Below are 25,103 nucleotides of genomic sequence, written 5' to 3' on the forward strand. Positions count from 1 at the left end.
GAGAAGATGTGTGAGGCAAAAGATTCCTGGCCTGGTCGTGCATAGGTCTGTGAGTGTAGCGTGTACCTCCGTGGGATGCTCTGTTTGAGCGATCCCATCTCAAGAGTCAGTGCGTTATCTCCTGCTTAGTCACTTTGCCGGGGCTCGTGGAAACGTGTGCAACACACTGGTCCCAGAAGAATGTCTGTCGCACACCAACCCCGAGGGTAGATGCAGAGATGGGCAGACAACGAGGAGCAGTGAAGAAGAGGGCGGAGCAGAGAGGTGAAGGAGAGGGCGAGGCAGGCAGGCAAAGATGTGGGCGAGGCAGGCAGGTGAAAAAAGACAGCAGATAGCTTTGCGATCCGCCTTTTATAAGCCCCGGTCGAATGGTGGGGTGACAACCCGAATTGACGTGCAGTGATCCGAATCGCACTTCCCTCTTGGGCCATGGCGGTTCTCGCCATGTCCTCCCAGGCTCCTGGGGCCGGAAGCGGTCTCATTCGCACATCCGGCGTGACACGGCCTGGAGCTCTGTACCAAACTCCCGGACCGCTCTTTCCATGACCCCTGTCCCTCATCGCCCATCCTGCCGTGTTCTGGCGGCTGGATGAGGGTCGTATGAACCCCGCGTGCCTATTTGGGGCATCCCCGGCGAGATGCGGTTGGTGCTGTTAACATTCTTGGTTTGTCCCCGCATCACGCGGTCTGAGTAACCTGAGCCGTGCAGCACACCTCTGTTTAGTGGAGAATTGCATCGATACAGAGGTATGAGGAGGTGCGGGATAATTTTTCTCATGTGTGGGAGATGTTGGTGATCGAGGTGGTGAGTTTTTTGATGAGCGAAGGTTGAGCAAGGTGAGACGCCATTGTAAATTGGCGCACAGATTTGAATGAAAGGGTGCGCTATGCGCATGCCGGTCTGTGTCTTTGTTCTTGTGGTGATTCTTTCATGGGTGGCTGCGCGGGTGCTGTTATTCATATCGTATGTGTTTGCTTGCTTGCTCGATTTGATTTGTATCATGGATAAAACGAAAGGGTTGAAATGGAAATCAGGATTGAATGGAAGACTGAGATATAAATGGACCTAGCCAGAAGAGCCATGCAACACACTTCGTCCCGTTAACCCATTAGCCATGAGGAGAAGATCTGACTGCACGAAGACAAACAAAATAACTGCCTGGGGATGTCTGTCCTTTATGGTTTATGCAAGCGCAAACTGTTTGACCTAGAGCTACCAAATTTGGCACGGGAACCTCTAATGTGATGAAGAATGGAACAGAGTCGGTTAGCCTGTCTGTTTATCTGTTTGTCTGTCCTTTATGCAAGTGTAAACTATTTGACCTGAAGCTACCAAGAAAGGAGTGCATAGTGCATGAGATCTGCAATGACACCACATTCGACTGCACCTGCAACATGAACAAGTGTTCGATTTGCCGTAATTCCAGATTTTGGTGCTTTTTTCCCCCCCCGAAAATCGGTCCCGTCACCTTCTGCCGCATCAGGTCCCGTCGTGTGTGTCATGGTTGTTACAGGAAGTTAAAGTGGCAATGTGTTTTTTTTTGCAGTTTTCGAAAATCCCAACAACTTTACCATGCCACCGAAGAAACGGGCAAGTTTGGGCAGATCGACATCAGCAACCAGAAAAGAAAAAAAAAAGAAGCCCGGAAGCAGGAAAGCTCACAAGAAAGACAATCACGCCTTGAAGCTGACCGTGAACGACATGCAACAGCCAAACCAACAGAAACATTGTAAGAAAGACAATCTCCTCAAAAATAATAATAATAATAATAATAATAATAATAATAATAATAATAATAATCAAATTCAGCCTTTTGTCTTAAACCTTTTAAGATGTAAACTGTAAACCTTTTAAGATGTAAAGGAATAATGTGAGATTTATCCTGGGCAATTCTGGGTGCCTCAGCTGGTCTCGTATATGAAAGCAGCTCGCTCTCCGCGTGCCTGTGTGCGTCCATCTGTCCGGCAGCGCAGCATACATGTACATATGCAGCATAGCAATACCCTCATACACACATATCCGTACACACAGCACAGCATGTGCTGTACATACACACATGAGGAGAGTTTGTTTCCTGGCCCTAATACGTACCCCAGATAGCTTGATCAAAATGAGGGGGGGGGGTGGGTGAGGAGAGAGAATTTTTTTTTTTTTTAGCAAATTTTTTTGCCCTTTGTCTTGATGGGAGAGAGATTTTTTTTTTTTTAAACCGATGCTTTTTTTTTTAGCAAACATGCAAAGATTGGTATTCCTGTCTGGGAAGCGATGGCTCTTACATTCTAGTTATAATTAAATGTACCTGATCTCGGGGTGAATTTTGGTTGTCGTTCACTCATTGGTAATTAGGAAAGCCTGTTGAGGGTTAATTGGCTACAGCTACTAGCACTGTATATCCAGACCGTACCATTCACCTCTCAGCTTCTCTTGGCCTAATTTGAGATGAGGTATACGGTACGAATTAACATAGTGCTTGGCTGATTCGACTGTCCCACGAGTTTGGTATCAGAAGTTGGAAGGCCGTAATCCAGCCCTGGACTGTTGACTCAGCTGAACATTACAGTCGCACTGAGGCAACTCGCCAGACTCGTGCCAGGCACCTGGCATGAACCATGCAACTTTCAACAGTATATTGAGATAGCTTCATGAAAATTAACATACCAATGGTGGATTGGCTGGAAAAAACCCAGCTGGCTCCTTAATAATTTTCAGTGAGGGCGTTATCTTCCTACCCTGATTGGTCTGATGCACATGTGACACCCCTTTGAGATGCTGGGACAGTGATTTAACTTCTTGGGTGCTGATGTTGCATTGATGAAAGCTTTTCGAAGGTGAAAAATCTGTTGTTTACTCATGGAAGATATCTGCTTGATGCATTGCTGACACATGAGACATTCCACACACCAGTGTAGAAAACATCTGAAAATGGTGTCTGTATGGTGGGCCCCTAGATCGCTGACAATGAAGCAGAGGAGACAAGAACAGCAACTCTCTAAACACATTCCAATATATCTATACTAGAACAGGGAATTTGTATGTTTGTGTATATGTTTGTTTGTTATCTTGCCAAAACAAAGTTTTTGCAAGATCTGTTACTTGGTAAGTTTTTTTTATCTTGCCAAAACGAAGTTTTTGCAAGATATGTTAGTCAGCTTGTATGTTTTTTATCTTGCCAAAACGAAGTTTTTGCAAGATATATTAGTCAGCTTGTATGTTTTTTTTTTTTGTTTTTTTTGTTTGTTTGTCTGTAATCACGTATAAAAAATTCTGCAGAGCACAGTTATCATTGGAAATTTTTGTAACTTTGCATATCAGAGGCCTATAGAGGTCCCTTTCAGCGCACAAAATTTTGAAGGTCAAGGTCAAAGGTCAAGGTTACTTTGTCGCAAATCAGGGGAGTCGACGAAACCCTTATTTTTTGAGTAATTTTGATCGGATCGTCTTCAAAGTTCATGGGAATATAGTTCATGGTCTGGCGCTCAGCTGATTAATTTTTGGTGGCGATTGGCCTTCACCTTCATATGTTTTTTTTTTTGTTTTTTTTTGGTCTGTAATCACGTTTAAATCACTCTGCAGAGCACAGTTATCATTGGAAATTTTTGTAACTTCGCATATCAGAGGCCTATAGAGGTCCCTTTCAGCGCACACAATTTTGAAGATCAAGGTCAAAGGTCAAGGTCACCTTGTCGCAAATCAGGGGAGTCAACGAAACCTTTATTTTTGGAGTAATTTTGATCGGATCGTCTTCAAACTTCATGGAAGTTCATGGTCTGGCGCTCAGCTGATTAATTTTTAATGGCGATTGGCCTTGACCTTCATATGTTTTTTTTTTGTCTGTAATCACGTATAAATCACTCTGCAGAGCACAGTTATCATTGGAAATTTTGTAACTTCGCATATCAGAGGCCTATAGAGGTCCCTTTCAGCGCATAAAATTTTGAAGGTCAAAGGTCAAGGTCACTTTGTCGCAAATCAGGGGAGTCGACGAAACCCTTATTTTTTGAGTAATTTTAATCGAATCGTCTCCAAACTTTATGGGAATGTAGTATATGGTCTGGCGCTCAGCTGATTAGTTTTTGGTGGTGATTGGCCTTGACCTTCATGGTTAGCGCCTGAGGTCAAACATATTTGACCCCAAGGTCAAATTTTCAAGTTTTAGGAACCATATCGTGTAGTACCTCAAATTGAACACCTCGATGAGTGCTTTCTAGATATGTCAAGCTTGAGACATTATGACGTCATTTGGTGACGTTGTGAAGCAAACACATATTTTTCATGGTTACTCTGTAGAACGATTCTCATCGCAATCTCTCGTAGGCAGATATTCCTCAAGGAGTCGCTCCTGGTGGATAGCAGCTCTGTTCACCTCAGTGTGACCTTAAAGAAGTCACACGTGGTCACCTTTTGGCAAGATACGGGTCACCCTGCGGGTACATTGGTTTTTTATTTATTTGTATGTGTTTCAAAAACAAAAAAAAACAACTGAACCAAATCCATCCAAATTTTGCATGTTGCCAAACAGTACCTCGAGTAGTTTTTGTTGGGGTAGCATATCTGTGGGAGTGGGTTCAGTGTGGGGGAAAGACCCCAATTCTCTCGATGTAAATGTGTATCTTCTTGCTCCACCTAATGGTAGCCAGAAGTACAAATCACCATATATATATATATATATATATATATATATATATATATATATATATATATATATATATATATATATATATATATATATATATATATATATTCTAAACAACTTAATAATATGCATTACGGTGATGTTGAAATCTGAGTGACAATAATTCAAAATGTTTTGTTTCATTTATTTTTTATCAGAGGTTCAAACTAAGCCATCCAACATGTCCAACCCAGACATGATACCAGCCATGGTTGTGTGCCGGAAACACAAATATAACAACAAGCACAACATCCACTCACCTGCAAGCCTCCAATACCAGATTACGAGAAAGTAATAAAAAGAGCAGAGCGGACCATCAATGATGCAATTTGACATATATTTGCTTAAAGGGAAACCCAAATGCTCAGACCACCATGAAGCTAATCTATCCCTTGATACCATAGAAAAAAGACATGTCTTTTTCCAAGTTGCGATTGACAAAGTAGGTAATTTTGCGATTAAAAACCCCAAATCTTCTTATTCTTCTTCTTCATGTTTGCCATGACGTCACACCATGAAGTTAACCGCTATATCCATATGTTTCCGGGTTACATCGCGAGAGCATTTATTAAACGGCAAATTATTTTCCATTTTCCACAAATATGCCAAGTCGATGTGTCTTGTGGGGATTCATTGCTTTGTATTTTGTAGCCACTGAAAACATTTTTCAATTTTCTCTTGAACTTGTTCCGATCCTCTAATTTATTTTGCCTTTCTAACTCTGGCGATATCCCCATGGAGAAGTGAGCTGCGGTACCGCCATGAAAGCTTGTGGAGATTGAAGCTTGAAGAGTGCTCACCAAGTTGCTTAAGCACTCAAGCAAGCATTCCAACAAAATAGTTGAAGAACTTTAAAAAATAGGCATGCACACACCTCCTCCACCACCCCCCCCACCACACGCCCTGCAGAGAGTCCCTTTACAAATCCAAATCTACCCATTTGTACCATGTCCGTGTATGCTGTCTACGTACTTCTTTATGATTGCACATGCAGCGACTTTTGCTCCCCTCTGGTCGGCTCACTCCAAATCGGATTCATACATTTTACACTCTGGGGAAGCCGTTTTAAAATCAAAACTACACCATCAGTCCTTAACAGTACTCCCCTCCCCCCTTCCCCCCTCCCCCCTGGCTTTACGTACGCATTCCTACAACCTTCTCATGGTCCATGCGAACCTTGCATGGGCATCGGTGATATACCTATCCTTTGACTCGCACACGTGCACAGGAAGAAGGGATGAGAGAATTCCATTTAGGGCCACACGTTGGCTGCGACAGGAGAGGAAGTCTGTGAGCCCCTCGTGGAGATGTCCTTGGATACCATAGGAAGAGAGTTTGGTGAGCAGTGTGGGATACCAGACCGTATCGAAAGCATGTCTAGGAATACGCTCTGATCTCATGTCTGGCATTGATGACCTCCATCCATTGTTGGGAAAGCAGTAGCAGCAAGTCCAGGGTAGAGTGACCTGGTCTGAATCCAAATTGATGATCGGAAATCAAGCCATTGGAGAAGAGGGAGGATTTAATGTCTGAAGCGATGATAGATTCCATAACCTTGCTGATGATTGGGAGAAGGCTGATTGGTCTGTCGTTGCAGGGATCTGTTTTTGCATCTTTTTTATGCAGGGCAGTGATGTTTGCTCATTTCCAAGCACATGGCAGATGACCTTGAGCAAATGAGAGGGTAAATATAACAGAGAGATGGGAAGCAAGAGCAGCAGAGCAGGTTTTTAGGACATGTGGGCGGATGCCGTCTGGACTGGTTGCAGAATCTGAGTTGAGGTTTTTCAGCAAGCTCTCCGCCTTGTCAGGAGAAAAGGACACAGAGTCCAGGAACAGTTGGGCAAGGTGGATAAAGAAAGCAATAGGTTTGGGACACAAGATTTAGAAGCAAACATGGTGTTAGGCATTCAGCCTTTTCACGTGCAGTGTCATGATGGAAGGCAGCGAATGCGACCTCGATTCTCAAATTGAGTATCAACATGGACACTCTTAACATGCATACTGGTCTGCCTTTCTCTCATCATCAGCAAGGATCAATAAATCAATAAATGGATGAGATTATGCAGTCCTCCTACTTTTCCTACCATGTAGTCTCAGACCATAAATGTTTCCTCTGGCCAATCCACTTTCAACACACTCCTGTTAATTCAGCAATGGATAGATTATTGAATTTTATAAGCTCAAGGTAGAAGGGAATTCTCACTGGGTATCGCTTGAGCATCCTCTGGCACTGAATCCTAGTGTCTTAGCTTTCCATAAATCACGTCAGGGCCTTCTCCCTAATTGACTGGGGATTTAATTGATGTTCATGAGCATTAATGTGTTATGCTGTACATCATTCTCATTCACACATTACACGTGCCTCCCACAGGGCAGTGTCCTATCATTTTTTTTGCTGTTTTACATGAATAGCTTTGCTCCATTGCTTGAAATCTCTGCATATCATTTTGCAGATGACTCCATTCGCATGAATTATATCCACACCTTTGTACACCAATCTGCAGATAATGAGAATCTCATCAATAACTTGTTTTCCTCCCTTTTCCACTGTTTTTCACACTGTTGGTGTTTTGATATTTCACTCTCTCTTGTTCGACTCTTTCCAAACCTCAAACTCTATATTAACAATGTAAACGTTTACATTATCACCATTGTTTCATGACCATTTTAGACGTACGGTCGGTCTGCGTGAGGAAGACAAAATTAGGAATATATTGTAACGAATTTGGGAATTCGATTGCACACAACATACAGGTTCCTTTCGTCAGCTATGTCGATAAGTGCTTGTTCCCTAGATAGCTCACCTTTCATTGTTTAAATGTTCAGAAATCAATTAGATGCGCTGCGGATCGATTTAATAGTTAGGGAAGGAACAATAGAGACATCCCTCCCCCTCTTCTGCGAAGAGCAAGAACCACCCTGCCGTCCCGTGACTCATGATGTCAACAACTCCCTCCCACCTCTGGTTGAGCGGGGGGATGGAGCACGAGGGCATGAGTCACGCCGGGATCGGGGGAAGGGCGGGAGAAGAATAAGGACGAGATCCTTTCTTTGTTGTTGGTGAGTAAGCTTTTTGCTTCGGCAGAGAGTAGTCGTTCAGCAGACCGTCAGGTCCTGCTTGGCTTGCGTTAGGGTTGAGGCCTTCGGAAGCTTTTTGCTTCGGCTGGCTCAGTGAGCTTCGGCTGAGGCCTGGCTCAGGAGGAGGCTTTTTTGGAAGCTCTTTGCTTTGACGGTTCCGTGAGCTTTGGTTTCTGCTTGGCTCGGGAGAGCTTTTTGCTTCAAGCTGCCTGTTTGGAAGGAGGTTAAGCCGGTCGCTCGGCTCGAGCTGCGAGTGGTGGCTTCTTCTTCTTGGTTCGTGGAGCGCTTTGTTCTCCATTTTGGTTCCCAGGTTGGTGCGACTCATCGACCTCTTCTTGGAGGTGGTTCCTCGGGGAAGTGACGCATCGACGGGAAGGATCGGCGCCTCGTCTCAACAGCACGTGTTGAGAAGCGCGGGAGGATTCGCGGGAGCTCAGGAAGTACAGCGGCTCGGCGATTGGATCCAGCTCGCTCTCGCTGGAGCCCGGGTCCGAACAACTTGAAGACCACACGAGGTGGAGAGGTTCGAGATAGGTTCTGAATTTCAGCTCACCTGTCCTCCGAGCTGGAGCTCGTTATTAAAGGCCTCTGCCACCATTTCTAGGGTGTGTTTGTGTGTGCGTACGTGTGTCCGTGGGCCCGTCTAATAAGTAGGAACTGCTGTTAAGTGCAAGTGACTGTACATAATACTGTACATAGTAGACGGTTGTAGTTCTTTTGTCGTGCTTTTGTTGCTTGTATAATTGCAAACGTGTTTTGCCTTGTTTAATTGCATACGTGCTTTATTATAATAAATGTCCTTGTGTGAATGTAAACCTGTTCGTTGTGTCCATTCCCTCATTGAACTGCCCCATCTTGCAATCGGAATATAGTTGGTTTTTAAATAGCCGATGAATATAATCGGGTCCGGCGAGGTCTGGCGATAATACCCGCTCGGTTATCCCAGAATGAAACGGACCGCTTAAGCGGTTCGTGTCCAAGCAGGCCTTCACCGAGGTATGGTCCCTCGGTAGGTTACCCGCGCAGGTACTTAGGTATATCGATATTCGGCGATTGACCCTATTTGGCGCGGGTAGAATACGGACTGGGCCATGGTGGGATTAAAAACCCACACGTGACTGGTTTCTGGCATTGTTCCAGAAAGTCACGCCTGGATTGTCCATTCGGTGGGCGAAGCGGCCGCTATTGGTTAGACTCGGTCGTTCGCACGCCGACGGGCGGGAATTCTCCAACAATATTATAAGGCTATGGGAAACCTAACCAAAAGCCGTTTGACAGCAGTTGAGTTTTATTTTAGCTTTCAGTAACAAATGTTAAAAAGCTGAAGATTTTATCAAGTAAAGGCCATAATAATCATTCCCCAACATTATAATATTGTTCTAATTATTATGGCTTCGGAGGTGAGTTGCGACAATGAATTATCATACTATAATTTCATGGAGGGATTTGGCGTGCTGGCGATATTTCGCTAAACTTGTCGGAGAAAAGGGTTTTAGCAAAGAGGAGAATTAGAAGTGGTGGATTGACCACAAAAGAAGAAAAAAAAAATACATTTTTTGTAAACACATGCAGCCTGCTGGATTAAGTGAACTGAATTTCCTTGAAAGTTCAGACAACAAAAAGTTAAGTTTCCACCAGGATTCATGCTCAATTCAAATTGACCTTTGTAGGGAAATATTAAATTTGATTAAGGCTTTGCAGGCAAGCAGTACTGGTCTCCAGACAAAAGGTCTCCTTGTCTTGTCTGCCGCTGTCAGGCTGCTGCTGCCGCCTTCTTGCACAGCTCCTCAGTAAAGGCTACTTCCTTTCCCACAGATGACAGCTGGGGTCTTTACCACCGGCCAAGGCCCAGGTTTCCTGAAGAGGCCATGTGGCAAGCCCAACCAGGACCTGACAGCCTAATTATATGGGCCTGCATATTCTCTCTCTTTCTTTCTTTCCCCCTCTCTCCCTCCCTCTCTTCTTCTCTTCTACTCTCCCCCTCTCCCCTCCTCCTCCTTTCCCCCTATACCCTTCATCATTTCTTCATCCCCCTCTCTCCTACGAGTTGTTTTACATGATTTTTTTTGGAGAAACCATTTTCATTTTCTCCTTCTCTGATGGAAGCAATACATGTGACAACTGTCCGTTTTGGGTTGTGGTCAATGGGAGAACCCTGTGGAGATATCTCTCTTAATAAAAAGGTTTTGCAAATCCACACCCATTGCACACTGTTGCTTTTAAACAATGGTCCACATAGCACTCGCCCATCAAGATCTCTCCTCCCTCTCACATTCTCTCCTTCTCCCACTCTCCTCCTTTCCCTCCCTCCTTCTCTTCCTCCCTCCCTTCATTCCTCTTTTTCTCTTCCTCCAAAATTCTCCCTCCCCCCCCCCTCCCCACTTAAGTTTGTTTTTTTTCTGAGCATCTGTCAAGCACCATGTTTGATCAAAGCCTTGGATTGGCTAGTCATGCCAGCAGGGACCCTTACAAGGCCCTGGGAGAGGGTCTTGGGGCCTAGTCTTGCATGCCTCCTGTAATGTATGCCAGAGTTGTTTGAACACTGATTATGTATTTATTGGAGATTTTCCAAGACTGCGACTTCAAAATAGGTGATGACCTTTTTTGATCCTCTGAACCTAATTGTAAATCATTAATTTTCATCATCTTTTATTTCCTTCAAAAGCAAAACCAACAGCATGAGAACATCATGTTGTTTAGGTTCCAGATAACATTATTTTTCTCGAATTTTCAACTTAATTTGCCGTAGATCCACGATTATAATTGTAAAATATGAGTGATGTTCACTTTTTTTTTCATTCAATATTTATGAAAGGAAGTGCTTAGGAAGACCAGCTGGAATTGATGGAGTTTATTAAACTAAACCCTGTCCAAGGCTAATGTATCAATGAGTGGCTATTGTTAGCAAAAAGTCACAGAAAATTAAAGGCTGTTCTGATATCCATTTATTCAGGAAATTATATTATTATGGTTTTGGTTCGTTAGAAGTTTGTTATCATATGTTCTCTTGTACGCATTCCCAAAGCATAAGGAACTAGAAGGGCACTCGGTGGAGCACATACCTCCGCCCTTTAATGCCTGATCCATGAGAACATATCAGGCCCAATACATTTTTGTAATATCATGCTATACAGTACGATATCGTTTTTGGCCCGATCTCTCAATGGTGAAGAATCACTTAAAGAATAAAAAAATATATATCAGATCTGGATCCAGATTTGGATCTTCACCAAAATTGAATCAAATCTTTCTCGTCACATACCCAACGTGTCCACCAAGTTTCATCCGAATCCGTCCACAACTTTTTTTAGAAATCCTGTACACAAACAGACAGGCAGAGAGGGGTGAAAACATAACCTCCTTCACCTTCGGCGGCGGAGGTAACAATAGAAAGAGAGCTTTGCTGATTGGTATTGAAGACTAGAAACGGATCCTCTGTAATTTCCAAATATATATTGTATGCCTATCGAAGGATTTCCTTTGTTGGGAGAGGAAGTTCACACTATTATAGCTTGAAGTTAATTAGGAATATTTTACTTTATTAAGCTGATAAATAAAATAAAATTGTAGTTTTACTTGTGAGAGTAAAGTTACAGCCAAATAGTGTGATCCAAACGAGCTCAGTCCTATTTAAACAAAGTTTTCAGCACTCGCAATGATATATTGATGACCTACTGCTGCTACTACTACGACTACTTATTTCCATATTTTCATGAGGTCGGCCGAGGAACTTTTTGGTCCAATTCTTACAAAAACTTGGTTGTCGGGCCTGCTGCTTGACCGAAGGTAGCAGGAATTTAAAGTTTGGCCAAGGTGCCAATGATAACACCTACTGATAACGCCAATGATTCGTAAAATATACTGTTGGAACCTTAACATCCACCAACCAATGCAAACAGATTCGTCATCTGGTTTAACATCCTTCTTATGGATGGCGCTCACATTGATGCATCACCCTTCGTGTTAAACTCCAGGGTGACAATTTATAGCTGCGTCAAGATTCAAACTCAGGCAAAACAGCTCAGAGATGAGAGTGTGCACTCATTTAAGCTATCCTTCCAGCTCCATACATATCTGCAAATCTAGATAATTATCGGTTGATGTTTCATTGGGGAATGATGACCACTTCTTGATGTCCAAGACTATGCTTTTGGATTGTTATGTTTGCTCTTCCTATGGGTTATATGACATAATCATGATGTAAAATCCCAAGTTGAAATTCCATATGCTGCATTGATTTGTGCATGGTGTACAGACTTGTACTTCATGTAAAGTACACTGATGTCTCCCAATGCTATTTCTAAGTCCTCGAGGTGATGCATCAACAAACTTCCAGGAGCTTTTCTGACCACTTTTAAATAAGTTTTTTAAACTTCCTGGAATAAAATGGTCCATTCAAATGAATGTGCTTCTGAAGGTTAAAGGTTGTAAAGAGAAGAGAAGAGGAGAGAGTTTTTCACTTTATTGCTTTTGTATATTTACGTAATTATCTGTCCATTCTGATGAGCATTATTATTTCGTATAATTCTTGTTGCATTTGTAAAATTCTCAAAATCAAAACTGTCATACAGGGTGTTGCAAAAAGAGTTGGACAATTTTGGTTGTTAATATATTTAGAACCACAGTACCCTTTGGTTAATGTGATACAGAAACTCATCAAGTTTTGTGCACACCATCAATATACTTCAATGTGAGCTCCATTTGTCACATGCGGGACATCAAGGTGGTACATGAGTTCTTACCATGTTCAGCTCAGCATGTTTACGTCTTGCAGTGTGCATGCACCTGTGATCAGAGAACGAATATCCTGCAGGTTTGCCACCTTGGTGTTGTAGACAACATCTTTGACAAATGCCCACAGAAAAAGAAACCAAGGGGGGTTATGTCTGGTGACCATGGGGGGGGGGGGGCAGGTGGTTGGTCCATGTCGGCCAATCCAGTGAGCTGGAAACTTTTCATTCAGGACGGCTCGAATGACTAAGGCCCAATGTCGGGAATGGCCGTCCTGTTGAAAATTGATATCGGGTTGCAGGTCTTCAATCTGTGAAAAGGCGAATCCTTCCAACATGTTCATGTAAATTGTTGAGGTTACTGTATCCTCCACAAAAAAACGGACCCACCAAGCGGTCATGGAGAAGGCCACACCACACATTTGGACTGTCGCGTATGTGTTAAATGATGATGTGGGGGTTTTCAGAGTCCCAGATCCTCACATTGTACCGATTGGTTTTTCCCCAATACAAGAAGGCAAGTTTCATCTGTGAACATGACCTTGTTCAGGTAATCTATGTCATCCTCTGTGCGACTGAGCATTTCCAAGGCAAACGCCTTGGAGTTCCTACAGAATCTGCACCTTATCGGCATAAAGCTTCAGTGTTTCATGAAAACTTTTGTGTGCAGTGGTGGTTTATAGTCCCATTTCTCTGGATGTACATCAGATCGATTTTCTGGCACTTTGTTGAAATGATTCACACACTCATTTAATGTCTGCTGCACTTGTGCTTGGTCGACCGATACTTTTCTTATTCTGACATCTTCCAGCCTTAAACCTCTTCTACCACTCTCTGATACTAGTCCGCGATGGTGGGTTCCTTCCATGCCATGTATGGACATTACGCTGAACTTGCGTGTCGGATCTCATCTCGCTGAACCATTCGATGCACTGAGCTGTCTCCTGTGGAGTCTCCATTTTCTTTTACATTAAACCACCAGACCTGAAACTAAAGAAAACTTTATGAGTTTCCGTGTCATATAAAACAAAGGGTATCATTGTATCGTTTGTGTTACTAAATATATTAATAACCAAAGTTTTCCAGGGTTTTTTGGAACACCCTGTATATTTGTGTGCAGGTAGGTACAGTGCTATATGCAGTCATTATTGAATAGCATAACACGAGATCAAAAGTAAAAGCAAAAAGTTAAGATCGTAGAAAAGAGAGAACATTGATCAGAAATATTCACTTCAAAGGAAGTTTTGTTTATAGCCACGTCTCGCGTAGCGAACGCTGGCTCTAAGAGAGCTCTGCGTTCTTCTTGTTCTTCTTGTTCTTCTTGTTCTTCTTGTTCTTCTTGTTCTTCTTGTTCTTCTTGTTCTTCTTGTTCTTCTTGTTCTTCTTGTTCTTCTTGTTCTTCTTGTTCTTCTTGTTCTTCTTGTTCTTCTTGTTCTTCTTGTTCTTCTTGTTCTTCTTGTTCTTCTTGTTCTTCTTGTTACAAAACCTTTAGGACTCGACTCTTTTATATACTGGATCTGGATCTCCTTAAATACTAAACACTTCTACACATCCTCACATTGACGGTGCCTTTTGAGAGCGTCTATCATGAACTTTTTCATATATTCGGACATTTGCTTTAAAGTTTCGAAAAGTTCACGTTACTATTTAAAGATTATTCCATTTAATGTGTTGTAATTTCGTAAATACACGATTTTCTCGTCATGAACAGGAGCCTCCATGACGGGTCTCGCTATTGGCTCCATCAAGGCACGTGACGAAATATCGGAAGTTGTTGTTGTTCTTGTTGTTGTTGTTGTTCTTCTTCTTCTGGTGAAGTCAAAACCTTTAGGACGCGGCTCTTGTTTTTTTTTAAGTTTAAGACATTTAAATGAGACTCAATATTGTCAATACATTATCATGTACTTGGACAAATTCAATCCTGGCAGGTGTTTTTTTTTAAACAAGTATCTGCAGCTTTGTTTATTTGCAAGAATAACCCAAATCATACTTACATGCTGCTTGAGTAATGAGGTGCTTTTGTGGTAGGCTGGATTCTTCCTTGAAGAGATCTCTGTTACGATAGGAAGTGTGGCGTTTGATTTGATGACAGTCATGGTTCCTGACACAGTTCAATGATGGACTGCACTCCAAATCACCGAATCTGGTTGTTTGTCATGGAAATGAATGTGCTATCATTACCCGAAAAGTGTGGTTAAGCAAGAGGTTCGCTTCTGCTGTCCGTCTGTCCGTCTACAAAAGTCAGTTTATGATCAAGGAACAACTTAATTTCAATTGAATATTATATTGTGAACACAAATCGGAGCATAAATCAGAAAACGAACCTGCAGCTTAGCAGAACTTTACCTCTGAATTTGTCCCGATCGTGCACGCGTAGAGGAGTGAGATAATTACTTTCCTCCTTCTGCTTGTCAAACAGAATTTAATATAATTCGAAACAGGCAACGTACTATTTTTAAGGACACAAACAACAGGCATGAATAACTAATGGAATGTGTGAGATAGGGTGGTGTATAAGACACTGCATCAGTGGCAGTGAAACTTATGGAATTTTTTTACTTCTTTAAAATGTTTATTTATTTCGATTGATTTATATACTTGAACACTGTGCAACACAAATTGTGTTTTTGCTACTTTCAAAACCCTTCCCTTTAGCAGGACTTGTTGCTTCCTATTTTAGGCATGAAAGAATATGCGACATTTGGTAGTCGGCCTCCACACTTTCTTTCGTCTCCATTATAATGGCACAGAGTGTGCACGTTCTCCCTGATAGGTGTTTGATTTGACGACCAACATTCTGCCTAATCATTTGTTTCACCGGTGTGCGTCATCAGAAACAAATGTTTCATCGAACTGAATTCTCCTTTTGTCATCTTTCTGATGGTGCTAGTTTTTGACAGGCACAGCCAGTTCGGAGTACCTGACACATAAGCCCACCATGATACTTGCTAACTTGCAGCGGTGTGTGTGTGTGTGTGTGTGTGTGTGTGTGTGTGTGTGTGTGTGTGTGTGTGTGTGTGTGTGTGTGTGTGTGTGTGTGTGTGTGTTCTAATTATTGCTTTTTATTTATTTCTCTCTTTCGTTATCTACCTCCCTCTAAGGAGAAGTGAATTTTTGCAGAAAGTTTTCGGTAAGGCTCACTTGGCTGCGCCTGGATGTGTTTGAAGGTAATGGAGTAGCGGCTGAAACCCGAATCCTATCCAGGTTCCTCCTGATGACTCCATCTTTGCTCTTTACTTCTTCAGGTTCCTTTTGATGACTGCAATGCAGTATTTTGGTTTTCCGTTTGATTAGGAATGCACAGAAAACTGCTGCAAACATGGAAGTACTTCCCAGGCAGATTGTCTTGAAAATTCTGATATTGAATCGGTTGTGGAGCACATTGCTCCTAAGTCTAGAATGGCCTTTAAGAATGTGAACCTTTTTCAGAAAAACAAGTGCTTGAACTAAGTTTGGAAACTTTTTTGTTTACTTGTGCAGAGAAATGTGTTGCCTCCGTTCTTCCTTCCAAATGAGACAAGCCAAGAATCCTGCAGTGCCATGACAAGTAACACCACAGGTGAAGTGTTTTCGCAGGGACTGCAGCGATTAAAAGGGAAGGCCCACCACCAATATCTTCTCAAGGCAACTTCGGATGGGCATGGAATTCTTCCTACTAGCAAAGGATCCATCCTTATCATTGGGTTAATTTTCCCAGTATTATGGGTGGGTTAATTCCCCCAGAAATGGAGTGCAGTACTGTGTTTTAATATGACTTGGAACGCACCTTCCTGCTCGGAGAGGCGCTGTACAATAATATTTACATAAAGAGAAATGGCATCCTCTCTCCTGCCTCCATCATGAACACCCAGGACTATGATTTTTTTTAACCACGTAAAACCTTCCTAGTACTGCAGCATAGCAAACCAATTGTTCGACTTTTCATAAAGCACCAAAATTGGTACATATGTTGACTAATGTATTCTGAACAATTCTGGATATGGAGCCACTCGAGATTTTGCCTTGGTCAGCTTTAGATCATCATTGGTCAGCTTTGGTCAAATGCAAGAAGGCTAATCTGCAATGCACTGGACTGTGTGCTTGTGAAGGAGAATGCCAGTAGACAGACGCAGTAGACACAGACTGAGATATCGGCCGAGCTTAGAATGTGCAAATGCAAAGTCGCATTGCTTGTAAATGTGTTGACTTCTTGATCCAGAGCCAGTACACTTGAGCTCAGAAACTCATATTGTACAAGACTGATGTATGCGTGTACCGTGTGTCCTGGTAGAATGGTTGTAGACAGTAAACCGTAGCCGCTTCAAAGTGAAGTGTGAAATAATTTGACTACATTTTCTGAGTTTGTCATTATCACGATTATCAGTTCCCTTTTCAAAATAGAGTAAAGTATGTAATCTATAATGCAATTTTTGTTGATTCCAAACCCATTGAATGTGATGAATATCATTTGACTCTTGTTCTCCAGGCAATAATGGGTACTTTTCAGCGAAAAGTTTCAGGAGAGCAGCAATTTACAAATCAAATAATGGCTTTTTTTACCGAAAATACTGGCTCATATTATTTGAATATGCCTTTTCATGGTCAATTTACTGAATTTTACACTTTCCTTGTATCTACCACCAATACAATAAGAAAATAAGAACATATAGCCAATTTCGCTAAAGTAGAATGGCAGCTATTTTGGAAAATGGTCGCCGAAGCTGACCAAGGCACAATCTCGGGTGGCTCCATATCTAGAATTGTTCAGAATACATTATTCTACATGTGTACCAATTTTGGTGCTTTTATGCAAATTTGAACAATTGATCTGAAATATCAGACTACGCTGCAGGACTATCCCAAGCACACCGATTACAAATAGTTTTCAACTCATTCTGTCCAGCGGTTCAAGAGTGCATAGGAGTGAAATAAACAAACAAAGAAACTAGAAGGGTACTCGGTGGAGCGCATACCTCCGTCACGTAATGCCTGAACCACGAGAACATATCGGGCACAATACATTTTTGAAATATCATGCTATACAGTACTATATCGTTTTTGGCCCTATCTCTCAATGGTGTAGAATCGCTTTTAAAATTAAATAATTCTCGTGTCCAGCTCCAGATTCGGATCTTCTCCAAAATCGAATCAACACTTCTTGTCACACACCCAATGTGTCCACCAAGTTTCATCCAAATCCGTCCACAACTTTTTGAGATCATGCCATATATCCTTTTGGCCCGATCTCTCAATGGTGAAGAATTACTTTAAAAATTCTTGTATCCGGATCTGGATCCGGATCTTCACCAAAATCTAATCAGTTCGTCCTTGTCACACAACCTGTCCACAAAATTTCATCTGGCTCCGTCCAGAACTTTTTGAGATATCCTGTACACAAACAAACGGAAAGGGGTGAAAACATAACTTCCTTCACCTTCCGTGGCAGAGGTAACAAACTAGAGAGTTCATAGAACATAACTCATGCAGTGTTCAGGTATATACTTACATTTTAATAAAGTCATGATTTCAAAAATCATTTTTAAAAAATCTGAAAATTTAGTGCTACTGAAGCAGTCTTATATACATCACCCTTATACACTAAAATAACATGACGTTAAGTCGCAGTTTGGGAGATTATGGCTTTATTGATTACCATAGAACACAGCATCAATCTGCATCAAACATCAACGGCCTCTTCTTCACCCCGATACTTCACCCTCTCACATGCCATGCCCTCACATACTATATATTGATATGTAGCATGGTTCTTAGAAGTATTATGAAGTTGATTTGCGTTCTGCAGTGTTCAAGTATGTAATTGAATTTAGATAAAGTTTTTCTTGTTTTGTTTTTTTTTGTGTACATAGTTGAGGCTCGTGGAAGAGCTAGCACACTGAACGGATCAGGACAGAACAGACTAAAACAAGACGCAAAACTTGCATGCATGGAGAAGGAAACTCCAAGGAGGAAAAGCTGGAAAATTAGGAGGGATTTTTGTAGGGTTAATGAGTGTCAAAAAGATCATGGTATTGGATTGTAGTAGACTATTTGAGATGGTGTTGAAAATCTGTCTTGAAGTCCTGGAGGGAAGAATGAGATTAAAGAGAATGTGCAAGTTGATTCCACAGGGGGAAAAAAGAGGAACAAATGAGTGGAGGTGAGCAGTGATCCTGGATTTGGGTAGTTTTACCAGTATATGGCTGATGGTAGACCATGTGCACCTGGCAGAAACGTGGGTGGGACAAAGCATGGAAGGAGCAGAGGGTGCAAGACCAGGTAGGAGGTGGGAGAAGACAGACCACCGACCTGTCTGTAATGGCGAAGTCATACACCCATCGACTCAGCTTTGGCACAGGAGATTCCAATGATCTTGAAAGCCTTCATTTCCATGGCATCAAGCTGAGCAAGATGTGAGGCAGGAAAGCCAGCCCAGAGAGTAGAGCAGTACTCCATCAAACTGGATGAAGGCCTTTTTGGTAGGTAGGAGTTCAGGTGTGCCAAGGAAGGACTTTGTATGATGGAGGATGCCCAGTCGGCAGCTGGCTTTGGAGGCCAACATTGAAATGTGGTTTGCGAGATCCAATGAGTTTGAATGACTGAACCTGCTCAAGAGGATTGTTCAGAGAGTAGAGAAGAGGGGGAGGGGGAGGGGTTGCCACATGGCCTTTTCAGAGAGAGAGAGAGAGAGAGTGTGAGGGTGTGAGATTTGCCAGGATTGAAAGGACCTATATTCCAAGAGTTGACCAGCTTGTGATTTTTTATATAAATGTGTATACATAAATTAATTCTGGGTTTTACTGCCGTTTTACCCAGTGTCTGTTACATCACCCTATCTCACACATCACATTAGTTATTCGTGCCTGTTGTTTGTGTCCTTTATGACGTCCTTAAAAACAGTAAGTTTCCGGTTTGGAATGATTTTCCATTTCATTTGACAGCCAGGCGGGCAGATAGAGTAAAAAAATATTATCTTACTCCTCTCTGCGGATGCGTGATATTCGGACAAATTCAGAGCCAAAGTACATTAAAACGGCAGATTTGTCTTCTTATTCATGCTCCGATTCGTGTTCAAAATATAACATTCGATTTAAACAAGTTGTTCCTCTATCATAAACTGCTAGCACAGACTGACAGGCATGAACCAATCGTTTAACCCTGCTTTTTGCTTCGTGTGCGCAGTGTAAGAAACAAACACGCAAACAAACTGACACTCTTTGAATGATATACAGTATGATAAGTAGAGCCACCCACTTCTAGTAAACTCCTGTTCTTTGTTCCACATCCCGCAAGCCACTAGCGGCCCCTGGTACCCTAAAGTGTGGCCCCTGACGTGCGGCCGATAATACACAAATGTGAAAACACCCCCATCATAATCCGCCATAAATGATATCAAATCGACCCAATGGTTTCAAATGAGGGTTCCAATATGAAGCATAAAAGTAACACAACTACATCAGGATATGGTTGCAGTACACAAACAATTATGCTTGCAGCCAAGGTAACCACAACAAAGAAGAGTATGTGGAGGTAGGGCCTAATAGCAGCCATTTTGGAGTCCTGCAGGCAGTGTGGCAACTCTCACACTGATGTCTTATTGGCAAAAGTTGACCCCTCTAAAACAATAGCGAAGATCACTGCAATAAACCAAAAAACAAAACAAAAAGGAGGATTTATGAACAAAGAAAACTTTTTTGACTGCCCGACTCTGTGTAATTTTAAGTATAATACAAAGCCTGGTGTTGGCTTTGTGGTTAGGGTGGTGGCTTGGGATCCCAGGGTCCTGAGTTCAAGCCCCGTTGACCGCTGAATTAATACACCAGGGGGTTGACTCAGCCTGTCATCCTTCCATGGTCCGCAAAATGAGTACCAGTGTACTGGTAAGGGGGACACTGCATCAGCGGCATAGCCACGTCCCAACCAATGATGCAACCAGCAGCCACAGGCTGCACTCAATAGAGAGAGAGCAACCAAACGTCTTAAAGGCCTTATCACTACAGAAGAATGTTTCTTTGCACCCAATGGTAATCTATTTTACGTAACACACATACAGTAGAAACACATTGCATCATTCCAGAGCTGCTGTGTAAGTTTCCTTTCTGTTTATAGTTTTCATTAAACCTTAAATAATGAAAGCTTTGTCCAGCAAAATTTGGAGAAAATGTTGACTTGCCTTTTTTGTGATCAAATGTCATGTTCTTTCGTTGAAAATATGAAGTCAACCTGGAAACAGTACATATTGAATGCCTGTAAAGTTGCAAAATGTCTGAGCTGCCAATTGTCAATCCTGACTCGTGCAATGGAATTGGGATTTTTCAATTGCAAATGTGCATGAACCTAAAGAAAATTCCATCGCAAAATAATTGGAGAAAATCATGCTGGCCACCCATTCAGTTATTTAATTAGCTACAATGCTATGACGACATTTCTGTAATGTGATATCACGGCAAATCCAACATTCCCCTGGTTTGCAAGTGATTCAAAAGAACCAATACATTGGCAGCACTTGTTCAAAAGAAAACAAAACTCGTGCTTTGTATGGAGTTTGAATAGAAATCGTTCTCTCCGAAGGCCTAAAGCCACTGGCCTTTGCAGAGGCTGTAGTTTTGCAATAAACTCTAGCTTTGTTTTGGGGTTATGAAGACCCCACAAGATGTGAAGCTATTTATGAGGGTGGTTCAAATTAGACCGACATTTGTTTACAAAAGGCAGAGTAACGTAGATCGATAAATCATTTTTAGGGGAAATTGTCTCTACGGTGGTTGATATTACCAATATCGATAATCACTTGTGTCCTGCTTTCATACATATGCTGAAAATGAGGATGGCGACGAGCGAGGTTCAAAAAAAAGATAAAGAATGTGCAGCAGCGTAATCATTATGGAATCTATCAATGAAAGCATCAAGCCTGTATAAATGTACATACAGTTGGTTGTACAGTCTGGTGATAATGCCTGTCAAGGACATCCATATTATTTAGTAAGACCAGCTGGAGGCCGAAAGATTAATTTTTTACGAAGAGTGATTTTAAGATCTATGTACATGTCTCACATAATGCCACACCGGATGGCATACAGAAGCTTATACAGATTGGAGACGTTTGTGGAAATCTAGAGAACACCTTAACTTTCTACAGAGTCTTGTTTTTGTAATATACATGAACGTGAGCAGTCAGATCAGATTGGAAACATTTTAAAAGAGTTTTCATATTAGAAAGTTCCCCACCAATTCAAGTGCGATAACGAAATGATTATTTCCAAATGAGCGAAGGACGCTGATGGAACAGTTGTCATATGAAGAAAAAAACAAAATCGAGCCAATACGGCCTTTGAGAGAAAATCACAGACCGAAAACAAAAATATATTGGAAACAGTCGAAGGGTGAAGTGTGACCAACAGTGTGAAAAATCACATTCAGTGAGGGATTCGTCAGGCGGTGGAAGTGCAATGGAATCCTCAAGGCCAGAAGGAGGGAAGAGTTATGCTGAATCCATGGTGGAAGTATGAGGAGAGCCATAAATCACTGGTGATGGGCCACAAGCCGTGACTTGTGGAGAAAGCAAAATGGGGAATCGTTCAGTGGGCAAACACCTGCATCGCGGCACAGTTGCCATAAAACAAAGATAAGCTATCACCAGAGTGATGGAGAAATGCAAGGAAGTTTCCAGTCTGCTTGCTGTAAGAAAGGTCCAGATAACCCAAGTATATGATTGCGCTCCAAGTATTTTGACTCGTCAACATAAATTAGCAACGAGTATGAATGTTTCCTGAACCTCATATGTTTGTGGATAGGAGATTTAAGAAATAAGCAAAAAAAAAAACTTACAAGTTGAGAACCTGGATGCTAAAGAATAAGCTTAGAACAAAGTACATCTTCATATTTGTAGCAATATCTCGAATCAAACTATCTGTTACGCTCTGAAATTATTTTATGGTACATTAACATTGTGGATGCCTGGTGTTGGCTTAATGGTTCGGGTGGCAAGCTTTGGATCTGAGGGTCCCGAGTTAAAATCCTGCTGAGCTGTTGAATTAATACCAGGTGGGGTTAACTCGACATGTCATCCTTCCGAGGTCAGCAAAATGAATGTCAGCATGCTGGTATACTGTCTCGGAGTGGTGACCCGTCCAGGATTGTGCCCAATAGCCAAGGAGACTGCTTCAGCAGCACCAATGCTCTGCACAGAGTGTGGTCCCAATGGATGGATGGATGGATGGACCATTGTGGAAATGTTTTTTTTAAGAGGAGTTTGCTCCACAAAGGGAATGGCAAGATAGCTCAGAGGTCTTCAGAATGTACTTACCCTTCTTCTGTCTCCTCTCATTTTGATTCTCAATATAAATATGGCTTGTCTAAAAGCTATCCTCCTGGTGAGTTTCATTCAGGTAGTTACATCATAGACTCTGCCATCTTTCATATGAGATTTTAAGCCTGCTGTCCAAATTTCTAGAACTGGCTCATTGGCATGAAACATCTGTGCTTTTCAGGAAAGTATAGGCCATTGCATAGCGGTACCCAATCCAAATTATAAATGACTGCTTTGAATAGACTTGGGCAATGCCATTTGGCATCAGGCTGGCAGAGTTGGCCTGGAGGTATGCACACTCACCTCTTAGCTGTCTAACTTTGGTTTGAATCTCGACCCAGTCCAGTGTTTCACAGGTAGGTTGATTCATCAATGTGTGTGCTGTCCCAGAGATGGATGTTAAACGGGTGTCCCATCTGCCAGCATTAATTGATGGACGTGAAAGATCCTATGGTGTCCTTTGCTTAGAGTAGATGAGCTTTCACTGGCACCATCCAAATTCCTGCCCTAACCTGAGTCAAACATCAGGCCTGGCTAGTCAGTTCGTTAAAACCAAGTCTTTCCTTTTTTTAAACCCCGGCCAACCACATAATAATGTAGCATCACTCACAGAAATGTCATAAAGGATAAATGCCAATGTGATGCACCAAAGATCTTAATGGTCAAGGGACAGACAGACAGTCAGACAGTCCATAGTCTCAGCAATTAATTGAGATTCAGAAATTGCTTTTCCAACTTTTCAACAACATCAAATGCATGCATATGATGTGAACAAAATAATTAATGTCAGCATGTCAAAATTCAGAATTTATATCAACTTCAAGTAATGTCCTTTGCATATCTTCGTAAGTTGAATTAGAATAATTTTACAAAATTTCTTCATTGACAAAACAAATAGGAGAGATGGGAGTTAATGTAGATCCTTCCAGACTTCCTGGGATAGATGTCTGGATTATATCTGTTAATGTTTTCCAATCTACATACCCATACCCAAAAGTCACACGACCCAAAATAAACTACCGTATCTTGAGAGACTCCAAATATATTATTGAAAGCATTTTTCTTTCGAGTCATAAATTACTTTGGGTCCATATTTCCTCATGAGTCCCACTTCATCAAAATTTTCCCTCTAAAGATCTTTCTGGTTCTATAACCCACATCATTTTGGTACTTCTTTCTTGGGAACATCTCTGATTGTCACATGACAATTCAACAAGGCATCGTCATGAAGTATTAAGCAGCATTAAAGTAGCAATTTAATTTTCCTTTAAAATTCGAAATTCTTTATCAATGACATACATCGCCAGTTTCAAACACTTTCACAATGAATTAATCTGTTTGTACCTTTCTGTTGTTTGAAGGATGGCAAAGAACATGACAAATAATTGTATTCTTTATGGTGTATTGGGTACCATTCCATCTTTCCTCTTTTTGAAGATATTTTTAAAAATTTGTTGTTTTGCTCATTGCAAAGTCAAAGTGTTTCCGTGCAAGAATCATGGAGGAAAAAAACAAAAAAAACAACATTGTTGGCCCAGGTGACTTTATCTACAGAAGGTTTCCAGGTGATTAACTTTAATATCTATAGAAACATAACCAACTTTTGTTAACATGTCCTCAAAAGGCTCAACATAACATTAAACAAAAAAAAAAGACTTTTCCCAGCAAAATGAGTGAATGTACATTTTGTGGTACTAATTGAACACAGACAATTCAATCGTGAGAAGTTTGCACATCTTTCCTGCATCTTTTCTGTCCAATCGCTGGAGAATGTTTGGACTCGTTTCGGGAAGTTCAGGAAATGAAGAGGACATTTTTCTTTAGTGTCTGTATTCCCAACTTTGTCATATCGAGTCTTGTGTGTCACAGAACATCAAAAGGGAATGTCATTTCACGATGAAAAAGCAACTCAGTTTTTCTCTGAAAAAATAATTAAAAAATGAACGTAATGAGGGAATTCTGAAACCTGGAAATAAAGTTCTGATCCATCCCTGAAAGGATGAAAACGTCAAATCCAATTTGAGGTAACTTCCAAGAAAAACACGAAACATCAATACCAAAGGGAAACATGCAGTGTGGAGTGTGTGTGAGCCCCAACTTTTCACGTGTGATCTCAAGCCAAGCTTTGCTTTATATTCTAGGCAGACAGTGCAAAGAACCCAGTGCGTACGAGGGTCCAGGAGTTTTGCATAATGTTGTGTTTGGATGTCAATAAGTGCACATTCAGTGGTTGCAAACACTTGCTGCGTCTTCACACTTTGAAAGGTAGAAGGGCCGAGCAACGGAGAGGCTAGAATTGCATCGAATGACGTCAGGAAGAATTAAACTTTCCACCCT

At 41.7% G+C, this 25,103-nt stretch overlaps 1 protein-coding gene across 1 annotated transcript in view; it reads left to right on the forward strand.

Annotated features, from left to right (window-relative positions):
* The window catches only part of LOC147027119 (pappalysin-2-like), a 510,774-nt gene extending 494,286 nt beyond the window's left edge, over positions 1 to 16,488 (forward strand). Inside the window, exons 28-29 of the mRNA XM_085883285.1 lie at positions 1,548 to 1,730; positions 15,965 to 16,488. The gene's annotated coding sequence lies outside the window, so the exon portion shown is untranslated. The remainder of the gene's footprint in view (positions 1 to 1,547; positions 1,731 to 15,964) is intronic.
* The last annotated feature ends 8,615 nt before the right edge of the window (positions 16,489 to 25,103 follow it).

The sequence above is a fragment of the Eptatretus burgeri genome, chromosome 5 (assembly GCF_056783735.1).
Source record: "Eptatretus burgeri isolate ZD-2024b chromosome 5, Ebu_testis_v1, whole genome shotgun sequence".
NCBI classification, from domain to species: Eukaryota; Metazoa; Chordata; class Myxini; order Myxiniformes; family Myxinidae; genus Eptatretus; species Eptatretus burgeri.